General features: G+C 36.4%; 1 pseudogene across 1 annotated transcript; it reads right to left on the reverse strand.

Moving 5' to 3' along the window:
- Positions 1-132: 132 nt before the first annotated feature.
- LOC149153747 (amine oxidase [copper-containing] alpha 2, peroxisomal pseudogene) lies at positions 133-3,564 on the reverse strand (annotated as a pseudogene). The gene is made up of 5 exons (XR_016263337.1): positions 2,365-3,564; positions 1,410-1,523; positions 860-1,306; positions 668-765; positions 133-566 (listed from the first exon to the last, which is right to left on the reverse strand). The product of XR_016263337.1 is annotated as an amine oxidase [copper-containing] alpha 2, peroxisomal pseudogene (transcript).
- Between the last annotated feature and the right edge of the window lie 6,355 nt (positions 3,565-9,919).

Raw genomic sequence — 9,919 nt, forward strand, 5'->3', positions numbered from 1 at the left:
CAGCTAATAAATATTTAAATTTGAAAAAGTATTTTTAACCTATTTCAATTTAAATCTCACACACACATAGGAAAGGATTTGAAAATGTTCAATTTAATCAGTGATGAAAAATGTTATCGATATCCAATTTAAATATTACTCAATACAATGGACAACACATTCATCGAACATTAGGTCATAAAGAAATGAATTTTAATGCTTACAAACATATCCAAGTAATTTATTGATCATAACAATTCCCTAAACATTCTTCATTAATCATCATAAAATATCATGATGATTAATGTTTATTTAATCTTTAAGTTTGTACTATTTCTACTTTTATTTAAATATAGATATAGAGTAATTTGAAATAATTAACTTAATCCTTTTTTGTACAATTTGGAAACATTGTTGAAGATATAGGTCGTAATTTGAGAATGGGATTATTTTCAAAAAAAATGGCAGGTCTCAATTCAAATGATGCAGATATAGTCGGCATCACTGGAAAATCTTCTTGACAAGGAATATGATGGATTCCCATAGTATGCCAAAGAACTATGTCCTCCTTTTCAATTTCTCGATTCCTGTTATTCATAATCACATTAATTATATGAATGTTAGTATAAATTCTCACACACACACAAAAGTTGAATTTTCAATTGTAAAGCAAGGATGTAATGTTCACCTTTTGGTCCATGTGGCTAATGTACCATCACCTCGACTTTGATCCACATACACTCCCCCAGCCCATTGTTCTGAATGATTATATGGAGTAACCCAAACCTACATGAAAATCATGGTTTTCTAATGAAAAATAAAATAAGAAACATGGATTTTGATTAAAAAATAAGAAAAAACATTATAGTTAGTGGCTTACATGATTGTTGGTAAACACTGCCCGAATCTATGGATAATCATCTAAAGAGAGAAGACTAGCAATAGGTAAGCTAGGCAATAATTTATACCCAACATCTTGCCCCACTTTAGTCTTGTGATGTGGATTCACCACTAAAAGGTCTGCAGGTTTCTTAACATCAAAGAGGATTTGAGCATCGTCCTCTCTCTTGGCAACCTTTTTGTCCACTGCCTAGTAGCTCTTCCTAGGAGACTCACCATGGGGAACTTCCATTCTCTTCAACTTCGCTTCCACGAATGAATTACGAATACCATCCACATCCATGTCTAGATGGAAAGTGAGAAAGTGATCATGGAAAACACCAATAGTATTCTTTGTTAATAGGCTTCCATATATCTCTGAATTTGCTACTTCATCTAAATTTGTGTAACTTGAACCCTTGATTTCCAAAATGCCAGATAGTCCCACCTGTCGTTATTAAAAAAAAAGAGGAAATTTATGAGTTTGATGTTATACATTTATGTGATATGACCATCATGAATTTTTTTCAAAGAATTAGAACATTACTTACTTGAACATGGATGGCTCCATTTGTCTTGAATTCCCAATCAAGAATGTAGTCATAGTTTCCCACAGTGGTAACCATTCTCACCACCAATGTTACCTCTGGTCTTACCTCTGTGATCTATACAGAATTAGACATATAAAACAATTAGAAATTTAGAGAGAAAATACATACAGTGATTAAGTAGAGAAATACCAAACAAATGAAGTTATCCTAGTCTAAATTTGACTTCAAATTTTTTTACATTTATTAGTACATTATTTGTATTATTTTTTAAATGGAGAGAGAGAGTGAAAGAGAATTGGGTTTACCTTAGATAGTTGGGAGAAATAATTAAGATCCTCCTTACCCATGTTCAATTCCCACTAATAACATCATAACCTTGGATGTAATACAAAATATCACACTATTCTAAATTATAATTTCAATTTTAAGTAGATGTATAAACATTTTTCTTCACTTTTAAATCTTCCAATTAAATATGAACATTTATTTTCAATTATACAAATTATTAGATAGAACACAAATCATTCCATTTAAAAAAATTATATATTACATAATTTTATAAAAAATTTATATTTTTAAAAACAAAAATAAAATTAATTTAATTATTTGGAAATATTCAACGATATAAATTTTAAAATCTATAAACATGCATGGCTTTTATATATATATATATATATATGGTTATATATTTATTTAATCATAAGTGCACCTATCTTAGAGGTGCCAATAGATATATAAAAGATATAGGTATATTTTGAAGAAAAATATTATTATAATAGTGATAAAGACCCAATAATTTTGATGGATTAGATGTTTTAGGGTTACCCTCCTCGGAGCCAAAAAAAAATCACAAATAACTTGACAAACAACAAACAAATCCTTATTGAGAGATAATTAAACCAATATTTTAAGTTTGACATCAATTATATTTGAAATATCTTGAAAATTTACTTACCACGACGTTTGGAATCGACACTTCTGTATGACGCCATGAAACATCTCCCGCATACCTCTCAAAAACGCAGAACGCATTGGATATGTTCACTGGTTCTCCGTCGGCTCCTGCGTAGAATACATCCATGTAATAAGCATTTCGAGGACAATCATTGAGTGGCTCAAGCGAAGACGCGCTTAATCCCACACCAAACTCCCCAGTATCCATAAATGTCTTGTAATACCAATCCTGAGTTGGATCCATGTAAGGCACAAACATTTCAGACACAAAACCTCTGTACATCACACTTCTGAATTTCCCCTTCTCTGCATCGAACACGTCTGCTGTAGAGATAACAGGGCCGGCTCTCAAATCGAAACCAATATGGAATTTCCAATTAGCCCACTCAACCATATGACCCTGAACTCTGAAGCCCGGTCCGTCGGGCTGCTCTATTGAGATTGGATTGATTTCGGGGCCGTAGGGCGGCTTCTGAGACGAGAATCTGTAATCAGTCCCTTCTGCTTTGGGTACTGGAATTTTCTTGTCATCTCTGTACCCAATAACTGTCATGTTGTCTAGGTCTACTACCGCTGTGATCCCCTCAATAGGTCGAGCGTATAAATTAACAGTCCCATTGGTATAGTAGCACTGGATGTTTATTACTCTCTTGCCCTGCGTCTTTTCACCAAACCATCCAACCGAATACGTATCGCAAACAACGGATTCGATATCGAGACCTCTGTTCTCCTCGATGGAACGTATGAATGGAGGGTAAGTGAGAAGCAACTCAGAAGCTTTTCCCTGCTCCTCCAATGTAAATATGGGGTACCCAAATCCATGATAGACTTTGTCATATACAACAGAAGCTGCAGTAAGATCTACAAGAACTTCATGGGTTTCCCCAGGGATTCTTGCAATTACAAAGGCCTCTCTGGAAGGCAGAGCTGCTAACCCATCTTTCCACTTATACACAGCTTCTTTGTGCGGTGCTTGCAGACCCACATATTGGAAGCTTAAGTTCTTGTGTGAGCCGAGTTCAGACTTGAGCACGAGCCGACGAACATGTCTGAATTCAGACGCGGTGAGCGAATCCAGAGGATGACGATGTTTAGCAGCAGTATGAGTAATAAATACAGAGAAGCTTAGTAGCAGAGAAATGAGTAAGTGCTCTTTCCCATTTTTGAATATTCTCAAAGCCCTTAGATAACTATATTCCATGGCTGTGATCCGCTCCACCTATATTTAATAACACAAACTTCTTGGGAAGGTGTTGACTGAACTAGCTTGAGAGTTTGAAACCTACTAAACAACGAAAGCAATTACCCCAAAGTCACACATGAATTGAACGTGCCATGAAGTGACATATGTACGCACAAAAAACTTACAACCATGCTTACAATATGCTGCAATTTCAAGGTACGAACAAAAAACTTACAACCATGCTTAGAAAACGAAACAAAAGGTTAAAGCTGATCCCCTCACAATATGGTTCAATTTCAAGGTACGCAGAAAAGACTTACAACCATGCTTAGAAAACGAAACAAAAGCTTAAAGCTGATCCCCTCACAACTTCCATGTGTGGCTTAAGTTTGTTTCTTTGAGTAAATATTATTTGGAAAAGGACATTTCCTATTTAGCTTTCAAAGTTTGGCATGATCCCCGTGAATCAAAGTTTGAATGAAGCATGTTATTATGTTTAAATGTTTTTGTTGTTGTTGTTGTTTTTTTTTAATTATATGTTGAAGGTTCAAATCGATTCTAGAATTATTTAAGTAATGAAATTTGGCATGATCTAATTAACTCAAAGTTAGAAAGGAGTATGTTACCCTAGTCACGTGGTTTCATTGAAAAAGTAATACCATATCACAAGTAATATCATATCACATTTACATTCTCCTTTATCTTTTATTTTCATCTTTTTATTTAAATTTTTAACATTACCATGAAATGACTCAAGATGTTTGAGAGTGATTTCGACCTTATTAGATTTCATATGGAGAAAGTAGAATTTTATATCTCACTTAAAATCCAACAAACTTATTGGTTTTTTAGAATTTCAGGATTGGGGGATTGCAATGTTTCCATTGGATTTTGTCATGTACTAGGTATATCTAATCAAGAGAACCAAGCCCTCTATGTACCTTGATGTTAATGACATTGGTTGTCAAACTAATCTATCATGACCTTACTAAAAATGTACATGTCATCAAACAACATCTTGACTTGACATGCTACGTTTTTTCTTTCTTATGTTAATGCTTTGAGGGTGATATTAATGACAAAGATCCCAAGATAGACAAGGATTTTGATCTCATGACCAATTTAGATAATAATAACCTTTAAAAGATGCTTAAGCAAGCCGACCAAGCTGAAACCTGAAAAATGTTTTCAATTTTGAATGTTGTATGTTAGTTTGTTGGTACTTATACCCTTCAAAACTTGTGGTTATATCAATCACAGATAAATAGTTATTGCTACAAGAAAAAAATTCTAAAGTTTGATGTTGAACTTGGAAATTTTTAGCATTTAGCCAACAACGATTTTAGCCTTTTGTGAAAGGAGTGATTTTTTTACGAATTTGGCGGGATGTGGTTGAAGCGATTTTTTGTAAAATAGTACACAATGATCAAGATTTTTGGATTGAAACCAAAATCATGTGGTTCAGGTAAAAACAATTGTGTAGTGCAAAATTCAAATAGTGAACAAAATATGGTGGATACTACTAATTTAGGATGTTGTTGGCCACCAAGAAGAAGAGGTAGGCCATTGCCAAGTGAAGTAGAGGATAATGTTACCTTTGTTACAAATATTATCAAAGATGGTGATGTTGTTGAGGATAAAGAGGTTGTGTTTCAACAACTTATTCCATCATCAGCAACATCACTTGTGAAACACCATTGTTGAACCAGTGAAGAACAAGAACAAGAATCAAAATCTTCAAATTCACTGAATTTGGGGAAAAATAAAGAGGAAGAGGATGATAGAGAAAATCTTAAAATCATGTGGGTTGAATCCTTATATGAAAATGTTGTTCCACATACATTTACTGATAGAGAAGAGTTGGAAAAGAAAGCAAGAGTAGCAGAGGAGGAACTAGCTCAGTTGCAAGAGACGGAGTTAACAAAAACATCATATGGTGGTGGAAAAGGAGAAATAGGTTGTAACAAGGCAGAGTCTATTTTTTTTGTTGTAGAGACATTGCAACAAAAGGTGAAGACGTTGTTGCAGGAGAAAAGGAAGTTGGCTCTTGATTTAGACTGTGAAATCAGAGGTAGAATGGCTGAAAGATATGTTGCAAATGAAGCTTTTATGTTAGCTCAAAAAGAGAAGAATGGATTCCAATCAAGTTTAGAGCAAGAGTTGGAATTGGATAGGAGGTTAAATAAGAAAGAGAAGATAAAGTTCGGTGAATTGCGATTTAGGGACAGAATCAGAGATCTTGCAGAGCAGAATGTTGCTTTGCAAAGATAAGTTTCACATATGGATGAAAACACCCTTCTTTCTTGCAATGAAGCCCTCATGCTAAACATGAATAGGAAGAAAGATTCAGATTGGTAGTTAGAGAACCTATATTGGGAGTTGAGTGAACTGCAAGATGAGCTCAAAGCCCAAACTGTGATTCCAGACTCGCGAGAGAAACTTTGTTCAAGAGACCTTGAAGTGGAGCAGTTACAAGAAAATGTCACAATGCTTTTGAAGAATTGAGAGGTTTCCAAGGCTGAAATCAAAAGGATGTAAAATCTTCTTGGAAGTGCAAACCATAAGGTGGCAGATTTGGAGTCTCAGCTGGGAAGGAAGGATGAAATAATAAGTGGTTTAGAAGGTGACTTGCAGAGATGTTTAAAACAAATAGAAGTCCTAAAAGAGGACCTGGGCAAGGTTTCAAAGGACAAGGATATGATACGGGAAGAACGAGAGCGACTTGATTATGAAGTGATGAGATTGAATGCAGAGGTAGAAGCATCCCAAAAGACAATAGAAAAATTGGATGAGGATGTGATGATTAAAAATGGACAGATCTCAATATTAAGGGAATGACTTCAAGAATTTTAGAGCAAAAATATTTAGACTTTTATGGCATCTTTATGCTTCATCTTTGCAGTGCCTGGAATTTTCAAAGTGTGGGAGATTAAATGGATTTCATAGACATGGCTTCTTCTTTTTTTCAAAGGAACAAAAAGCTACTTTATATCAAAAAACTAGTACATATACACTGGATCATTTTTTTGTCCTTCCTTTTTTGGAAAATTACATACAATTTTCTCTGGTGAAAACTAATCAGCATACCTTTAAGAAAACCTATATCCTATGAGATTGTATTCCTTTGTTGCACAAAAATTCAAAATTCTATCGCTACCTATCTGTTGAATGAGAAATTCTATTACATTAGTGCATCCTTCCTTTTGAATGAGTCAAAATGAGACCCTCGCATGTATGTCATTATGAGTAGTTGATGCTACCAATGTTTGTCATGATACCTTGTTCAAAAACTAAAAAGTAAAACTTACATGTTTCTGGATGAATGCTTCTTTTTAAAAATAAATCAATAGACCGATTTGAGTTGAAAATAATGGAGAATATGTATTATTGGAGAGAGTTTGTTTCACAGTTGTGCGTGTGTCCTAGATTAGGATTAGTTCCTATTTTCTAGGAGTCAGTTCTAATCTCCCTAAAATGATGTAAACTTATATATTTTTTATTTTTATGATTAATGAATAGAGAGTTTTGCTTAGGTAGTCTCTAGGTGCAACCTTCTCACCTGTGAGCTGCTAGTTTCAAAATATAAGTTTTATCTTCCATTTTTAACATGGTATCAAAGGTTTTGAGCGTTGGTGGCTGAAGTGAGTGCCTTAGTGGAAGAATTGAGCCCTAGTCGCTAAAGTGAGTGCCTTAATGTAAGAATTGAGCCCTGGTGGTTGGAGAGCCCTAGTGGCAGTACAGAGCCTTGGTGGTTGGATTCAAAAGCCTTAATGGCTGGATTCGAAAGCCATAGTGTCTAAATCGTGAGCCTTAGTGGCAGTGTGGAGCCTTGGTGGCTGAGAGCCCTTGTGGTCGAATTGTGAACCTATGTTGAGCCTTGGTGGCCGGTTCATCAACCTTAGAGGCTGGACAATTGAAGAACCTTGGTAGCTGAAATATGGAGGCTTGGTGGCTGGAGAGAGGCATATTTTTTTCCCTCGTGCAAAGATGGAACAACACGGAATGGAACCCTAATCTACATGCTAGTTAACACAACAAACAATCTGGAACAACACAGAGTTTTTAGAAATTAATGCGATGATCGGCCCCAGCGCGGGCCAAAAGTGCGGCTTTGATACCTCATTGTTGCGTTGGTCTTGGTAAATTGAATTGGTGTTGGTGGATCGTTGAATTATTGGTGGACTACTACATTGGTGAGTTGGTGGATCGTGGTGGATTGTTGGCAGATTGTTGGATCGCCGATGTGTGAGATGGACATTGAGATCGCCTAAAGTCGTCGGTGGAGAGAATATATGCTAGTAGAGCCTGAAGGCTGATAAATTTTTGCTGGTGCCTCCACGCAGGAGTTGGTAGATCGCCGGAGTGGTCGCGTTTTCTATATATCTCTCTTCATGGATTGCATGGTAGATCGGTGGTGCAGTGAAATGATGTTGATCGAACGGGTCGGTTGACTGGTGCGGTGAGGCCTTGGTATGTTGAGGCCATGGTAGATTGGCGGATTCGACCTTTAGACATGTGAATGTTGGGATTGCCATGCCTGTCCTGCTGTAAATGAATTTTTGCACAATTTTAAGTTCGGTCGATCCTCATGTGCCAATAAAGTTTATCAAGAATGCAGAAGTCAATCATCGCATCATTTTTCAGATCGATGACATGCCTGTCGTCTTTTTTTTAAAGCTTTGGTGCAGTTCCCTGAGACTTCGTGGTGTGTGGCATTTTGTATGAGCAGATATGAGTCTGCTCGACCTGTGAATTGAGGTTGAGATCTCAATTCTACTCTAATTCTACCAATGTTACGTTCATTGAGGCCGAGATCTCATTGAGATCATTTGAAGCCGGGATCGCTCCTTTGGTGAGTTTTATTTTGGTGTATTAAGATCGCCAAGATCATAGTAAGATTGCTACTGTGTGTGTTTTTTTCTATCATTGAAAGCGTCTCTATCGATTGCTGGAGATTGTGCATTCTATGGTGGATCCATAGATCGACCATGTCACAATGAATAATCATATGACAGAAGCGTACTTGAATGAAAGAAATAAGATCGATGGGTCGAACTACACAAATTGGAAGTTCAAATTCAGACACTGCTCGAGGGTTCGAGTGCGTGGGAAATTGTAAATGGAGATGAAGCAAAGCCGACTATAGCCAGAGGAGGAACAACTGCAACAATCCAAGATTGGGAGAAGAGGGACAACAAAGCGAAGGTGTTGCTGAAGATGTCAGTGAAGGACATCATCATCCCTCACATCAAAGAGTGCAAGTCTGCCAATGATATTTGGGGGACTCTCAAGGATCTGTATGAGATAAAGAATACAAATCGCCTATTGTTCCTGAAGAGTAAGATTCTCTCCATCAGAATGGAGGAGAATGAAACTGTTGTTGCATTCATCTCTCGAATCAAAGAATTGCGAGATAAGTACGATTACCTTAAATGGTATGACTGATGATTATCAGATGTTCATTATAGGGTTGTCAGCGAGGGATAAATCTCCCACCTTTGAAGAGATGGCAAGGATCTTGATGCAAGAAGAAGAGATGCAGATGAACCTGAAGCCTCAGAATGCAGATCTCGCATTGATGGCGAAGAAAAATCCTTTTAGAGGGAAACTAGGAGCATGACAGAAAGGTGGTGGTACACCCCAGAAAAATACTTTCCAAGGTATATCGTCGACCAGAAATGATTCAAGAACCAGGTGTTTTTACTATGGTAAATCTAGTCACATTGCTAGAAACATACAGAAGAGACGTATAGGGCACTTTGGTGACAACGATCAGAATCATGATCTCATAATATTTGTGTCTGATTCTTCTCTCTCTACTGAAATTGATGAGGCCGAAACATGGTTTGTGGATTCTGGAGCTTCCACTCACATGACAGGAAATAAGCACTGGTTTGAAAGTTTTAAAGAGACCAACAGTGGTGTTAATAACTACCTTGGTGATGACAGAGCATTCCAGATTAAAGGGTATGGAGATATTCCTGTGACATTGTCTGATGGTAATATCAGGCACATCCAGAATGTCATGTACATATTGGGTATTAAAAATAATTTGATCTCTATCTCTATGATTACAGATCAAAACTTGAAGGTATAATTTTTTAAAACCTATTGTGTCATAAAGGATTTGCTAGATCACCATAAACGAGTGGCATCAGGAATACGAGTTGGAGGCCTGTATAAGTTGAATGTTACAAGCGTGCCACATCAAGATTTAACTTCAACAACCATGACAACAAAGAATATTTGGCATCAAAGATTCAGACACATCAATATTCATGACTTATTGCTACTACAAAAACAAGGTATGGTTAATGGACTTCCTGTTTTAAAAAATGCACATGTTGATTGTGAAGGATGTGCACTTGGAAAA

This window comes from Pinus tabuliformis, chromosome 9, assembly GCF_031772625.1.
Source record: "Pinus tabuliformis cultivar Carrire ecotype Pingquan chromosome 9, CPIR1, whole genome shotgun sequence".
NCBI lineage: Eukaryota > Viridiplantae > Streptophyta > Pinopsida > Pinales > Pinaceae > Pinus > Pinus tabuliformis.